Source organism: Euprymna scolopes, chromosome 11 (genome assembly GCF_053919585.1).
Source record: "Euprymna scolopes isolate OS-2025 chromosome 11, ASM5391958v1, whole genome shotgun sequence".
Classification (NCBI taxonomy): Eukaryota; Metazoa; Mollusca; class Cephalopoda; order Sepiida; family Sepiolidae; genus Euprymna; species Euprymna scolopes.
Window position 1 is genome coordinate 63,111,259 of NC_136492.1, and position 16,169 is coordinate 63,127,427.

A 16,169-nucleotide genomic window follows, 5' to 3' on the forward strand; every position below is an offset into this window, starting at 1 on the left:
TGAAATGGGATTATCCAGATGATTGTTAAGCTCTGTTAAAATTTTGGGTGCTACAGATTTCTTTTATACTTCACAGTCCTTACAAAGGCTCTATGATCTCTTTCAGACAGCCTCAGCTTTCTTATACAATTTTGTTTAGAGGAAGATGTTTTTCTTTTTTTTTCTTTTTTTTTTTTTCATAGGCTCTTATCACCTTCGAAAGAGTTACTTTTGATGCAACCACGATCTCCGCCTTCTTCGTCAAAATAGCAGCTGTCGTCTGGGCACCAACAATCTGTCCTCTTTAGGAATCTGATAAATCTGTCATTTAATTTTTTTCTTACTAATATGTGCACTATCTTCAAAACTCTTACAATAGTTCTATGTTCTTTTTCAGACATTTCCGGGTTTCTTCCAGAATTTTGTTAAGAGGAGGACGTTTGCCCTTTTTTTTTTCAGTGGTTGTCATCAATTTCTAGACAATTCCTCTCAAGCCACTTCCATTACAGAAGCATATGTATTTCGGGCATCAACAATCTGCCCTCTTTGGAAATATGATATATCTGGCATCTTAAATTTTCTTACTGATATATGAAATATCTTAAATAAAACATAAAGTTAACCAATTAATACAAATTTAACATAAATGAAAAATGAAACCATTCTAAAATATCAATTTCAATAATTTAAAAGTATTACATTTTTTATTCGATTTTAATCATCTTTTGTTAAGAGTTAATGAAACATGTTCAATAACAAAAACATTCAATTTCTTTATACATATTCATGCTCTTTTCTGTCCGCTTCTGTTATAATCGCTTCTCTTCCTCAATTGCTCGTTTTGTAGGTTCTATAGAAATAAGCTTCTCTACATGAAGGAAGAGGACACGAGAAGACGCTTGCTGAGAGGTCTTTTTTTTTTTTTCAAGATTTTATTTGGAGAGAATTAGATAATTATTTACTTCGTAATTTAACTTTCTTACGTAACGTAACTGAAATAAATGACACACACGGACAGAGACACTGCAATAAAATTCACCTTAAGTTATAAGTTTTTTTTTTACATGATTGGTTGTGTTTCATTCGCACAGCTTTCACAGAGAGACATATTTGAAAAAATTTTTCTCACTGCTCGAAACCGTTTCGTCATTCGTCATCATTCGCTTCTGCCTTTACTTGTAACTCTCCACTTCAATTTTACATCATCTATCTTTCATTCAACCTGGGTATGATTTTGTTTTACAGATCTAATATATCGTGCATTAATGTAATTCTGGTTGATATCCACACTAGCTAACTTAATCCTTACTGGTGTAGGGCCCCGTATACTCGTAAGTAACATTAAAGCTAACTATTCGATCGTAGATTGAATTTATTTTTTGTTAGTTACCGGAATTTTTTACACAATCTAACCTTGGTTTAACTGATACTATTTCTTCTGACATAAAACTGTATTTAACTTTTAAGGTATTGAGAAAATTAATCGTTTTAATCGCTAGAAGCAACTTTGTTTGTCTTTTCTATTTCTTAGACCAAAATATTTTCATATTTAAAATTTTGATTGTACATAGAAAAAAAAAAGACATTGTGTTTTAGACAAAAATAACGTTTAATCCAAATTTATAAACAAAAATGAAAAGCTTAAATCATGCAAGTCGATATTTTATTAATAAAAAGCCGACATTATTTTTAGAACAGTGTCAAGGTTTGACATAAAAGTTCAATTATATGTTAAAAATAAAACCCTTTTAATTTCTACTTCATGAATAACGACAAAATATAAGAACTTTTCAAATAAGTAATATTTTTTAAACATATGTAGAGAAAGGTTTTTGAAATTCTACTGAAAACTATGAAAAAAAAATTAAATTAAATAGAATTCACGTTTTGATGCTTAACTTTGTGTTGTACTTCTGCTGTGTTTAAAAGAAAAACGATACATTCGTATATGGAAATATAACAATATATCTTTCTTGTTAGTGGCAGTGATGGATAGTTTGTTGTTAAAAGAGATATACACATACGAAAACTCAACTGGTTTGTTCTTCTTGAGCGTATAAAACTATAAAAAATAAAATAGATTTCACTTTTTGAAGCGTAATTTTGTGTTGTAATTCTGTTTTGTTTAAAATATGGAAATATAACAATATATCTTTACTATATCTTTATTGTTGGTGGTAGTAATGAATAGTTGGGTCTTAAGAGATATGCACACACGGTTGATTCTTCTTGAGGGTATAAATCGCCAATCAATCCCGATAGTCCTTTTAGTTGTTGTTACACAAGCATATATGATCACCTTAAACGCCCTTTTTATACGGCATTGTCACTGTACTCAAACCTAAAGGGTGTTTTTTCAGCCATTGTCGTTTCACTGAATTGATCTGACTCTAGTTCTTCTTGATTAAACCTGTTATACCTTTTGCCGGAGACGATCTTCCAAACATCCAACATTTTACTAATCTTTTTGACAAGTGATCATGTTTGTTGTTTTTTCTCATCTAAGTGTCTGATGTGAGGTTAATAATTTGTATTCAAATGACTTTTAGGTACATCCGATAATTATTTTCATGTTTTTTCATATTGTTGCCAAATGCACTTCTGATTTCAATATGATTTCTCGGTATGCACAGCTTGGACATTAAACATTTGTTTTATTTACTGTAAATGTTACAAAAAATGTTGAAGAAACTTTTAGTAAATAAAAAGGTTATTTGACGTTTTTTATTAAATTTTATTAAGGTTTATTCGAGTATAACATAAACTAAAATCTTAACAGAAAAATTGTAACTGAATGAATTTAGTTAACTTGCTGTATATAAACTAGAAAATGCTGAGTAGCATATTAACTATTACTAGTTTATATTAGTTTATATTCGCGCATTTGGGTAATATTGGTACAGCATTTGTCCATGTTATTTTTTATTGTTACATAACTTTTATCGTGTTATAGCTAATACGTAGAAAAATATTTGTGAAATTTTGTGAAAGAATACGCTCACTCATTTAAGAAAGTAACTAGGATGTATTTTATGCGAGTTTTTGCGTACTATTCTCACGTGTAAAAAAACATTATGAAATTATATTTTTAAACAGCAATAATTCTCTCTGAACTAATGTAATACCTTAGGGGCCCTACACGAATGGCGATTAAATTAGCTGGTGTGAATATCGATAAGGATAACATTGAGTGCAAGATAACCCAGACCTATATAAAAGAATCGTTCAGGAGGTTGAAGGAAGTGCGGGTGATGTAAAGTTGAAGCGGGGAGCAAAGATCAAACGTCGTAGACAAAACAGGGGGACGATAAAAAAATGACATCACCTTTTCGAGCGGAGAGCGGTGTGAACGAGACACTCTAACCATGTGAGTCACTCTTTTCATTAAGTTATAAAGAAAGAAATAAAATGCAAGAGAGCTATATGTCCAGTCTGTTAAATCCAAGGTAGCTGATCAGCGGCTTGGTTCCCACCAGTTTTGGCAAATAACAAATAGGATCCTGAACAGAAGTGTGCGTTCTATCCCAACCATTATCAATGGGCCAGAGGTTATCTCGTCAGCGTATGACAAGGCCAAACTATTTGCAAAGAACTTTGCAGCTAATTCTACCCTATGCGACGAAGGCCATCAACTCCCCATATTTCCTCCTATAACACAGAACAAGCTAGGTAACATACAAATATCCGTGCATGAGGTCGCCAAGCTAATAAAAAACCTAGATTCCAGTAAAGCAACTGGCCCTGATGGCATCCCAATTATAGTGTTAAAAAAGCTTCAACCAGAACTTGCTCCCATACTTACGAAACTATTTAAGCGCTGCCTTAAGGAGAAGTGCTTTCCGACCCCCTGGAAGACCTCATCAGTTTGCCCTGTATTTAAGAATTCAGGTGATAAGTCATCTCCCTCTCAATACAGACCAATAAGTCTTCTCTGTGTTATGAGTAAGTTACTGGAATCAATATTAAATAGAGAAATAGTCAACCACCTCAGCAGGAATAACCTTCTTAGTGACACACAATATGGTTTCCGCTCTGCAAGATCTACCGCAGATGTGCTGACGGTTATATCTCACAGGATTAGTGAATCTCTTGACAAAGGCTTCCTTTCTAGGGCAATTGCTCTTGACATATCAAAGGCCTTTGACAAAGTATGACATAAGGGTCTACTTCACAAGATTTCCAGCTACGGTATAACTGGAAATGTTTTCTCAATCATTAAATCATTTCTCTCCGATAGGCTTATAAGAGTAGTGGTAGATGGACAAAAATTGGAGGCCTGCAATATAAATGCTGGAGTCCCTCAGGGGTCAATCCTGGGCCCAACTCTCTTCCTGATCTACATCAATGACCTCCCTAAACACATACTTAAATCATTCATTGACATCTATGCTGATGACACGACCATCTACGGCAACACATCAAAGGCTGTAAATGACGAAGTTCTCTCGGATTCTCTCTCCTCTGATCTCGAGCGCGTGGTTCAGTTGGGGAAGATGTGGCTAGTTACCTTTAATGCATCCAAAACCAAACTCCTATCCTTACATCATCAACGCTCTGATCCCCAGCTGGCATCAATTGTGATGGATGGCTCTCGTCTGGGTGAGGCCCCGTGTTTTGACAAGCTTCTGGGTTTGACCTTTACTCCTGATCTGAAATGGAACACGTACATCAAGTCTGTTGCCAAGGTCGCAGGAAAGATGGTGGGATCCTTCTACCACTCCAGAAGATATCTCACTACTGATGCAATTCTCTATCTATATAAAAGCCAAGTACGGCCAAGGATGGAATACTGTTGCCATATCTGGGCAGGAGCTGCCAAAAACAGCCTATCATGCCTTGACAGAGTACAAAATAGACTTCGTGGTTTAGTGGGGGATGCCCTTTTCTCTACCCTACAACCCCTCTCCCACAGAAGAGACGTTGCGAGCCTATCCTTGTTTTATCGTTATTTTCATGGCAGGTGCTCGTCTGAACTCCAATCCCTGGTCCCCCCTCGCCAATCTTTCACGAAAAACACCTGTCTAGCTGAATCCACTGTGAAAAATTTCCCCCACTCTATATCTGTGCCTAAATCAAAACGCGGATTTCATGAGCAAAGCTTCTTTCTTAGAACTGCACGCCTGTGGAACTCTGTTCCGTCTGCCTGCTTCCCTCCGGACTACAACTTGGATGTCTTCAAGTCTAATGTTAACAAATTCATAATGAACCGCCCCCCCTAATTAAACACTTCATAAAATCTCCTCACTAACGTGATGTACTTGCAATAACCCTTATCCCTGAGTGGCTTCCGGGCCTTGATAAGTGGTGATCATTGTGTAAAAAAAAAAAAAAAAAAAGTTATAAAGTTAATTTTTAAAATATCTTTAGTTTAATATCCTGAGTAAATTCACTCCAAATAAAATAATATCTGAAAACCCTCAGCAAACGTCTCCGTTGTGTTACTTTGTTCGCGAAAATAAGATGCATATACGTATAAGCAACCGCGTGTATGTATAAATTTTATTTTGCTATTCACAATGGTGTACTAATGCCGAATACATTTTATGTCTATTTTCTGAGAATTTTAATAATAGCCACTCAATTATGCAATCTTTTATGAATTACAAAGTTCTCTCTGATTCTCTTTCCTCTGATCTTGAGCATGTGTTATAATGGGGAAAGTGGTGGGTGGTTCTTTTATCTTTACATCATCAACGCTCGCATCCCCATCTGGCATCAATTGAAATGAATGGCTCTCGTCTTGGGACATTTCCATATTTTCGCAACATTCTGGGCTTGACCATTACTCCTGATCTGAAATGGAACACGTACATCAAATCTGTTGCCAAGGTTGCTGGAAAATGGTGGGATCCTTCTACCGCTCCAGTAGATATCTGACTGCTGATGCAATTCTCTACCTATATAAGAGCCAGGTACGTCAACGGATGGAGTACTGTTGCCACATATGGGTAGGAGCTGCTATAAGCAGCTTATCTTATCCCTATGACTACTGTATACTCATTAACCCTTATCCTAGAGTGGCCTCTGGGCCTTGATAAGTGGTGACTCCTTTGTAAAAAAATCTGTTATGCCTATATGTTATGTTAATTCGTTTAAATGTATAAAAAAACATGTCGAGTTAAAAGGAATCCTTTAGACTTACGTGAGTTTCTAATTAGTAAAATAATACAAATTTGAATGAACGAAAACTACTTCATTAGTAATGCGTATTCTTCCTATTCTTTTTATCAACAATCACGTTCTATTGTACGCATGAAAAAAACTCACAGAACACATAGCTCATCAATAGTATATATTGGCTTAAAAGTTTATTTTTAATCTACAAAAATTATTGTAATTCAAAATAAAAATATTAATCTTATTTTTTACTTAAAGCTAACTAGAACGTTATACTACAAAATGTTAATATCTTATTGGATATCATATGATTAGGAATCCTGTTTAGTTTGTCGAAGCGAAAAAAAGGGCTAATAGAAAATTATCTTTTTTACTGCGGTCGATTTTAATTTTTTATACATTTACAGTCAAACTTGTCGTCAATACTGTTAAAGGGCCATCTAATTTAAAACATCAAGGTACGAGTGACAGTTGATTGACTGGCATCGGTTAGCATGCGTAAGTGAGCGATCGACGTTCGTCGTTTCTTGGTAGCAAAACTGATTGCTTTGTTTTATTTAACCGTATCCAACATATATAACTGATGCATTTCCGCACGTTTTCTATATCCATCATCACGAATTCAATTTTGTGTACATATATTTCTCAGTTATAGCCGGGGATTTTTTTCATCGGCACCAAAATCAACGAAGACTATGCCTTTTCTGAAGTGGCCTTTTCCCTGTTGACCGCTGGTCATGTGCAGTTCTATGGGGGTCGCCCTCCCGGGCTTTACCTTCTCTCTTTAAGAAGGGATTAGTTTATTGCTAATCACCCGAGGCGCCTCTGCTGGAGAATACTAACAGTGCAGTCCAGGCACTTTTTTGCAGGTCAGAGTACTACAATTTCCGATCCTAGTGTCATATCTCTAGGGGGAAATATGCCCATCTCTCCTGTTCTTGACCTTACATAACCTCCAAGTTTCGATATCCAATTAATATCTCTATTGGCATCGAATGTTCCTAAAGCTATTAATATATTTATAATAATAATAATAATAATAATAATAATAATAATAATAATAACAATAACAATAATAATAATAATAAGAAGAAGAAGAAGAAGAAGAAGAAGAAGAAGAAGAAGAAGAAGAAGCGGCTTCTCTCGCGTTGGTACTACTGGCAAGTATCCAGTAATTTCTTAGTTTGCAAAAATTCTATTGCTATACATTGTATGCTTTTTTTTTTTTTTTTTTTGCTCTTTCAGTAGAACTATGGGTTTGTCTAGCACGTATTATCTTACGAGAGAAGCAGTAAAAATGATACCCAGGAAACTGCTATTCAAATATTAGAAAACTTATGAACACTCGCAACCCGGAAGAGATGGAAGCTATTCGTTTATTCTTGAACACATTCGTGTCGATCGATATAGTCGATGCAATAATATAAGTTGCCCGAGGCAAGTCTTACTATGTGCGATCTATAATAGTTTTTATTTGATAATGTTGTATGACAGATAGATAAAAGGCATATTCACGTTGACACACCGGTTCTTGTTAGATTATTGAAGTTAAGCAACGCTGGATCTGGCTAGTAAGAAATGAGTGACAAAATCTTTATTTTAATAAGTATTTACCATATCAGTGCTTTTCGATTCATTTCAAGTATGTTGCAATCTGGTCTGTTAAACGTAATAAATGTTGTTTTTGTACTGATGATTCAACGTTTATCAAGTATGAAACGTAATAAAATGAATATTAGAGATGATTGGGAATATTCTTATATCAATAGCTCAACGTTACAACACCATAACCAAAAACAAAAATCAGTCCATAATCATAATTTTTGATGTTTCCGAATTTTTTAGATAAGGATTGGTTATTCGTATTATTTCGATTCATTCGAGTACTGTTGATGTAACTTCTGATCTTTTTTCAGGAGTATCTTGTCGAATTCGGGAATGTTTCTGTCGAACTCAGGAATTTGGACGGAATTTCGAGCGGAACCTTTCATTTACTTCACATGCTCTTGTTTCGTCGGCCATCACTAGACAGAGGTCATAAGTAATTTGCAATCGTATTTTTCGTCGCCCACACTGAGGACTGAACCTTCAACTTTCAGAAAAATATAAATTTTACAATTGATTTTTTTTAGTAATCGCAGTTTATTATTCTTTATTTTTTACTCTAAAATATTTTATATAACACAAGCCTATATATGTATGTGCGTGTATGTGTGTGTACAAATATAACAACATAAGTCTTTTTCTTTTTTTTTTTCTATGGCGTCAAATGGTTCGGGGTCGCATGACGAAGTCTCATTAACTGAAACAGATGGCTGTTTGTAGCGACCATATATAACTGTTTAGCCTCCAATAAATAATTAAAATATATATATATATATATATACATACATATATAAATCTTCTCTCTCTCCCTCTCTCTCTCTCTCTCTCTATATATATATATATATATATATATATATATATATATATATATATATATATATATATATATATTCTTTCGTTATTTCAATTTTGCGCAGCTAGCACGACACCGCTGCTGATGACTTTGTTTTATTATTTTTAAATATCGAGCCGTTACCAAGATCCACGGACTAGCAATAACACTCACGTATGCAGAATTCCCCTAAAAAAGAAAAAAAGACGGACTCTTCATTGATAATGATATGTAGCCTCGAAATATATCTGATACAAGCAAATAAATTTGTTTATATAAAAAAACTGCGTTATTTTTTGCCTTAAAATCGTATCCATTTATATACGTAATTATTTTCAATATATATATATATATGTACATATATATATATATATATATATATATATATATACTTTTATATGCACATATAAGATTATGTGTTAAATTATATACACATGTATATATTTTTTATGTGTTAAATTATATACATATATATATTATACGCACATATAAGATTATGTGTTAAATTATATATATATATATATATATATATATATATATATATATATATATATATATATATATAGTCTAAGGTTATTATTTTCAGAGATTTTTTTTTATTACATTTTCACCCCAAACAAGGCACATTGACATTTTGGTGTAGGGGGCTATTATCAGGGGCAACAACTACTGGGGTACTATGTAGGGATTTGGGCAGCAATATGTCGGTTCACGTTGCACTTGAACTTCTGCACGTCAGTACAGTTGGGGAAGCAGAGACCTGGAATGGAATTCCAAAGTCTAGCCGTTCTGGGGAAGAAACTACTGGAATAGAAAGATCTTTTACATCTAGGGATCTCTACAGTGTGGGGGTGGGATTTTGCAGCCTGTCGGGTCTGTCGAGGGTGTTCACGTCGTGGGGACACAAGTGTTTGCAGTTCGTTAGAGCATTCAACATTAAAATACTTGTAGAACAGGCAGAGGGATGCAACGTTTCGTCGGTGGGACAGAGACTGAGGCTTAGAAGCCAGTTCAGGGCCTATCAGATTTGCGACTCTCTTTTGAACCTTGTCAAGGAGCGAGAGACTAGTAGTCGGTGCACCAGCCCAAATATGACAGCAATACTCCATACATGGGCGAATGGTTGCCTTATAGAGGTACAGGATACTTATTAAGATTAAGTAATTAATGAAGTTTAATGAAGTTAAAACAAGAGTGCTCTATACCGAAGTAGAGCATAGCATACTTTTTATTTGTTTTACATACATATGTTACTAAACAATCATGAGATTGTTTTGGTCAACCAGTTTTAAGCCATTAGACGCCTCTTCAGGTGTTATCGCTTATACGAAAGCAAAGTTTGTAATGAAAATATATTTTCATTTAACGTCACTGGGAGTCAATAAAAGGAGGTCCCATCAAATGTTGGTAAGAATAGGAACAAAGAATAAGATTTAGTTGTATGTAACGAAGACTAAATAGGGGTATAGATTATGGTCGGTGTTGAGATGTAGGAAGAACGAGGAAAGACTGGGGGGGGTCTAAAATGCCGAGATGAAGATAATGAAAGGTACGGAAATAACAGTATGCGTGTGTGATCTCCGCCCCAAGGCCTGATATTGCAAACTTTACTTTCTTATAAGCTGTATCGCATGCAGATGTCTCTAGTTTCTAAAAACTAGTTGATCGAAAAATGCTCATAACTGTGTAGCAACATATTACTCCTCGTGAAAAAATTAAGAAAAAAAAAATATATATATAGTTATTTATAGATAGATAGATAGATAGATAGATAGATAGATAGAAATGTGCATGTATAGAGAAATATATATTTATAAGACTCTGTGGACCTTGCTTGCTTGAATCTTTTATTCGACGATCGGGCGGTTCCAGCTTTTAAAAGAGGATGACAAGTGAATATATATATATAAACTGGTTCCCCCATCAGACTTGTTTGGTGAGGAGGGCGGCTAGTCTCCCTGAAGGATTAAAAACAAGACCTTCCAAAGGGCGAATGAACTCTTTTTCTGGGTCAACGGCCAACTAGCACCGTGTATATTTGTGTGTGTGTATATGTGTATTGGGGTGGAGAGGGCTCCCGTAAGCCGTGGTGAAGGCAACCTTTCTAGGAGAAGCAAATCTCTGATTTAAAAAACCATAAAGCGGAAGACCATTACCCGCATTAAGCTGGTCTGCAGTTTAACTTGTTGCTGGCTATCTTGCTCTTGCTTGTTGCTGGATCTCAACATTTTGAACCGAGAGAGAGACTTAGCTGTCGTACAAAGCTAAGACTCTGTAACATCATCTTTGTATAGATACTCCCTCAAGTATTTGGGCTCATGGATTTTAAATATCTGAGGGAGTGGCACTCGTCTGACAAGACGTTGCAATCATCATATATATATATATATATATATATATATATATATATAGGTGTGACTCAGAGGATCAGGCATAAGGGTGGAGAGTTGTATGTTTTGATTTCGATTCTAGCTAATGGAACCCAAGTCATATGTATATTTTTATTTTTAATTTCACTACTATATATTAGGTTTAATGTAATAATTGATAAAGAATTGTCTCTGTAATAATAACCCCGTAATCTGCTTGAATTAAAATAGCATTTTTAAGCGTATCTTACGACCTGGCAACGCCAAGCGGCTTTCTAGTATACATATATAAATACGTAACGTCAAAATGGACGACGTAATGCGTGTATTTGCGTACAAAAGAGCGAAACCTCTCTATCATTTAAGTAAGCGAATAGGCGACCTGTAAAAAAGCAATTTCCGTCCTTCGCTCATACACTGCGAAGATTAAAGGATAAAATCGAGGAAACGGAAGTAAAGAGGTTGTCGAAAGTAAACCTTAGGTCATCTTTCTACTCTTTTTTTTCGAGTGTGTCTCCATATTTTGTACACATATTGAAACTTCAACTGGTTCATCAGACATTTATGAACGTGAAAATTATTTCCTTATTTCGACCGTGAACTTCAAGTTTAATTACTGACTCTAATAACGTACAATTATTAATTCATTAATCAAAATTGGATACGTTGTCAAAAATGCATGGAATATTGACTGAAATGAATTTGATTAACGGTTAATTACGATAACTGCCTTGTTGTCGAAGTATTCGAAAAATGCGCAATTCTATATAATAAAAGTGAACCTATCTGTTTCTGGCCCTATTCGTGATATCAAGAAGAAAAGTAGGAAGAACGAAAAAAAAAAAAGGTGAAAAATGTAATAGTGACGACTACTGCTGATTCTGTAAAAACTTGATACCGGTCAACAATTCAGAATTTCAATGAAAACTTTGGAAAATCTAGTAGTAATGCTGTATGTTTTTTTTTTATGAAATATGAAAATTATCTTTTTATTGAAACTTTCGATGGAGTCCACTCTAATCATAGAATAATTTGAAATATGTATTTTCTCTTATTTTGACGGTGATGTTAATGTAACGGGGGATCGCCCCTAGAATAGAAAATTGGTCTGGTCTTGTTGACGGTTGAATCAAAGTCAAATTTGGTTGATATGCGTTACGTGGTCAGCACATAAATTTGAACTGGAGTCAGTCACGTAGTTTGTAAAGATTATTTCGTAAGGTTAAAAATAAACATTTTAGAAAATCGAGCAATACTGTCATTTTTTTTATTATTATTAAATGAAAATCAGTATTTCTGAAACTTTGCAGAGAAGCCACCTTTCATTTGATTATTCTTTTAAATACAGTATTACTTGGGTTTCAAAAGTTTGCATTTTAATCTTACAAAATATGTGGCTACCTACGATTCAAGGGAGTTCAGGAAGAGATTCCATCGGAAGAGGCCAGCACTCTTCAAATCGGATAAATGGCATTTTAAATAGAACAATACTCCGGTCCACAACTCATTGTTACAGCCTATTTGACCAGGACGGGCCTTAAGACATTCCTCGCCCACCTTATTGCCAAGACCTTGCTCCCTGTGACTCTGTAACTTTTGGTTCTTCTCTAAGCTCAAAGTAAAGCTGTGACGAGGGTCATTGACACACTCACACAAGAGAACATCATGGTGCCTTCCATGAGTTTATATATATATATATATATATATATATATATATATATATATATATATATATATATATATATAGTAATTTATAAAATATATATGGCGATTAAGTTACACTGAATATTCTGCGTTTCATCCAACTATAGGATTCGTCAGGCTTATTCGCGCATAAGCCTGACGAATCCTATAGTTGGATGAAACGCAGAATATTCAGTGTAGCTTAATCGCCATATATATTTTATAAATTACTAACTAGCTCTACCTACGTATTGAGCACTTTTGAAGTAAATACTTAAAGTTTACGCATAAATCTATACTTTCGTATATTAAATTTATGTGAATAAATGAAGTAGTTATATATATATATATATATATATATATATATATATATATATATATATATATATATATATATATATATATTTGGGGCAGCATATTTTATGTATGTTTCGTTCAATAGCAGGGATAATTCCTGTTTTTGTAATCCATCTTTTCCATTTGGAGGGCCAATGTTCGAACATTTGTTTGAGTGTAAAAGAAAGTCGCCATAGCCTCAAACGTTTTCAACTACCATGCGCAGTCTTCAGTCGCGTAATGAATTTAAAAAATTGCGTTTAGTGAATTTATTGAAAAAGTCGATTAAAATCGTTTAACAGCATTTACCATCTTCACCTTCACATTGAGCTGGATTGATAGTCCGTTTGTTTATGAGAATGAGTAGAGCTTCTATGATGGGGTGGCGAAGATACAAGTATATATATATATATATATATATATATATATATATATATATATATATATATATATATATATATATACAGGGTGACCCAAAAAGACGGGCCCCGTGTACACTTTATATGATATCTCCTTTATTTATTCACCGTTTGCCCTTATTTTACAAGACATGGCAGAATCAACGACCGTAAGTACACAAAGACCCCAGTGGGAGCTGAGACAAAGAATACACTGTGTTAAATTTTACTACAAGACAGGCTCGTTTTAGAAAACCCAGCACAGTTTCATGCGTCAGTTCGAATGTGAAGAGGCTCCATCCAAAAGCAGAATTCAGAACTGGGTGGATCACTTCGAGAAGTATGGGACCGTGGAGAACCTCAACGCTGCCAGAGAGAACCGTTCAAGCTACTCGGGACGTCCCAAGAAGCGAACAGCTGAGCTGGTCGAAAGAGTTAGAGAGTCTCTCCAGCAGAGTCCGAAACGCTCTGTGCGTAAGCGAAGTCAGTCCCTCGGTATGTCCTGTGAGACTTGCAGGAGAGTGCTGGTGAACGATATCAGGCTTACCCATATAGAATACAGACGCTGCAGACCCTTACAGCCTCAGACAAGAAGCAGAGGAGGGTTATGGCAGTCAAGATACTCGAAAAGATCGAGGAGACACAAGTTTCCTTAACGTTTTTTGGACCTCAGATGAAGCCTACTTCCATCTTGATGGAAGGGCGAACTCCAAGACAAATGCCTTCTGGGGGTCATCCAGACCCAATGAAGTAGCCACCAAGCCCCTGCACTCTCCTAAGTGCACGGTGTGGGCTGCAATCTCGGCCAGAGGCATCATCGGACCAATCTTCATGGAAGAATCTGGCGCAGCAGTGACAGTCACTCATGAGCAAGTTCTGGTTCCAGCAGGACGGAACAAGTTCTCATCCCTCAAGACTGATTTTGAGTGGGCACCTCATAGCAGGGATTTATGCCCCCCCAATTTTTTTTCTTTGTGGCTATCTTAAGGACAGAGTCTACGCAGGGAAACTCAAAACCATCACGGAACTCAAGGAAGCCATCAGGGAGGAGATGAGAGCCATTACCAATTCGGTCTGTAAGAACGTCATGTACAACTTCGTGCTGCACCTCAAGAAATGCACGGAGCTAAATGGAGGCCATCTAGAACATATGCTGTAAAACGGAGAAAAAGGCCAAATACCCTAGTGTTTTGATGTGATGTTTTGAATATAATAAACTAGTTATGACCAAAGTTCCATTGCATTCAGACAAAACACTAAGAAACGGGGCCTACTTAAAGTTGGGGGCCTGTTTTGGGGGTCACCTTGTATGTATATATATATATATATATATATATATGTGTGTGTGTGTGTGTGTGTGTGTGTGTGTATATGTATATATATATATGTATATATATATATGTATATATATGTATATATATATATATATATATATATATATATATATATATATATATATATAATAAGTTATAAAATATATATGGCGATTAAGCTACAGTGAATATTCCGCGTTTCATCCACTCTGGGACTCTTCAGGCTTATGCGCGAATTTTGTGGTTGTTTGTCGTTTTTATATACGCATCTTCTATTGAGATTTTATATATATATATATATACATATATATGCATATATATATATGTATATATATATATATATATATATATAATTCTAAGTAAGATTTTTTTTTTTTACTTAAGTAAAGTATAAATGTAAACAATTGAATAACTCACATATAATAAATATATGTAAAGTCAGAATATAGGAAGTTTAATACTCCGGATACTGCAGTTACTAATATCAGCTCAATACTATATTATTATGATCAGACAGAGATTTTATAAAGTATGCCGAGATAAATAAAAGTAGCACATTATTTATACTAGTTTCAAGAATTCAAACACAACTATTTGACGTATTTTAACATAGTGCGGACGTCTATATGCAAATGCATTTGAAATGACGTTACCGATAAAGATAAATAGGAGAAAGAGGACGATCGCTTTAGAGACGTGAGAAACGTTCGGCATCATGTTCGAGGCGTGGGTGCAACAGTGTGTGCATGATTAAGCAAATAATTCTGGTTTACTGGCATTTGTTTGGCAAATTTGAGTTAACATGTAACGGTTGCCAACTTGCTTAATGAAAGTAGCGCTATTGTCTAGATCGGGTTCGAACGTAGTACTTTGGGTTACAAATCCTTACCGGTATCCACTTTTCCACCGGCACCTAAGTGTCGCAAATAGTAACATTATATCAAAAGTAAAAATGTTAAATAAATTTTTTTTTTAACTTTAAGCAGTTTTCAGCTGATCGATAATTCTTAATTGCGACAACGATTCGCTTTCGTTTGTGTTTCATTGCAAATAACAGCAGAACAAAATATGCAGGTGCGAGAAAACAGAAAAAAAATAATAAATCGGGTTCCCAAGTTCGAGACTGAAACAAAACACCTTTGACTTTAATTTGGTAAACAATCAAGCGAAAAAAAAAAGATAAAACAAACGAACCAAATTTAATAAACGACAAAAAAATCAACAAATTAAAATAAAAACAACTCCAAAAAAACATTAATCTTTAAAAGACGTTAGCAAATACAGTTACAAGCATAATTATAAGTCCTATGAGAACAAAATGTAATAACAGAAATTATTATTATTATATTATAATGTTAGGGTCTGAAAATAAATTTTATTCAACATTTTCAATTATTTTTTACAAACCCCAAAGAACACTAAACGAATATTGCACGCTCTCGCGAATTTATGGCTTTCAGGATTGTTCATAGATGCCATTTTCTTGTAATTCTTAAATCCTATACTAATATGCTAGATGTTTGTCTGTATCATCTTT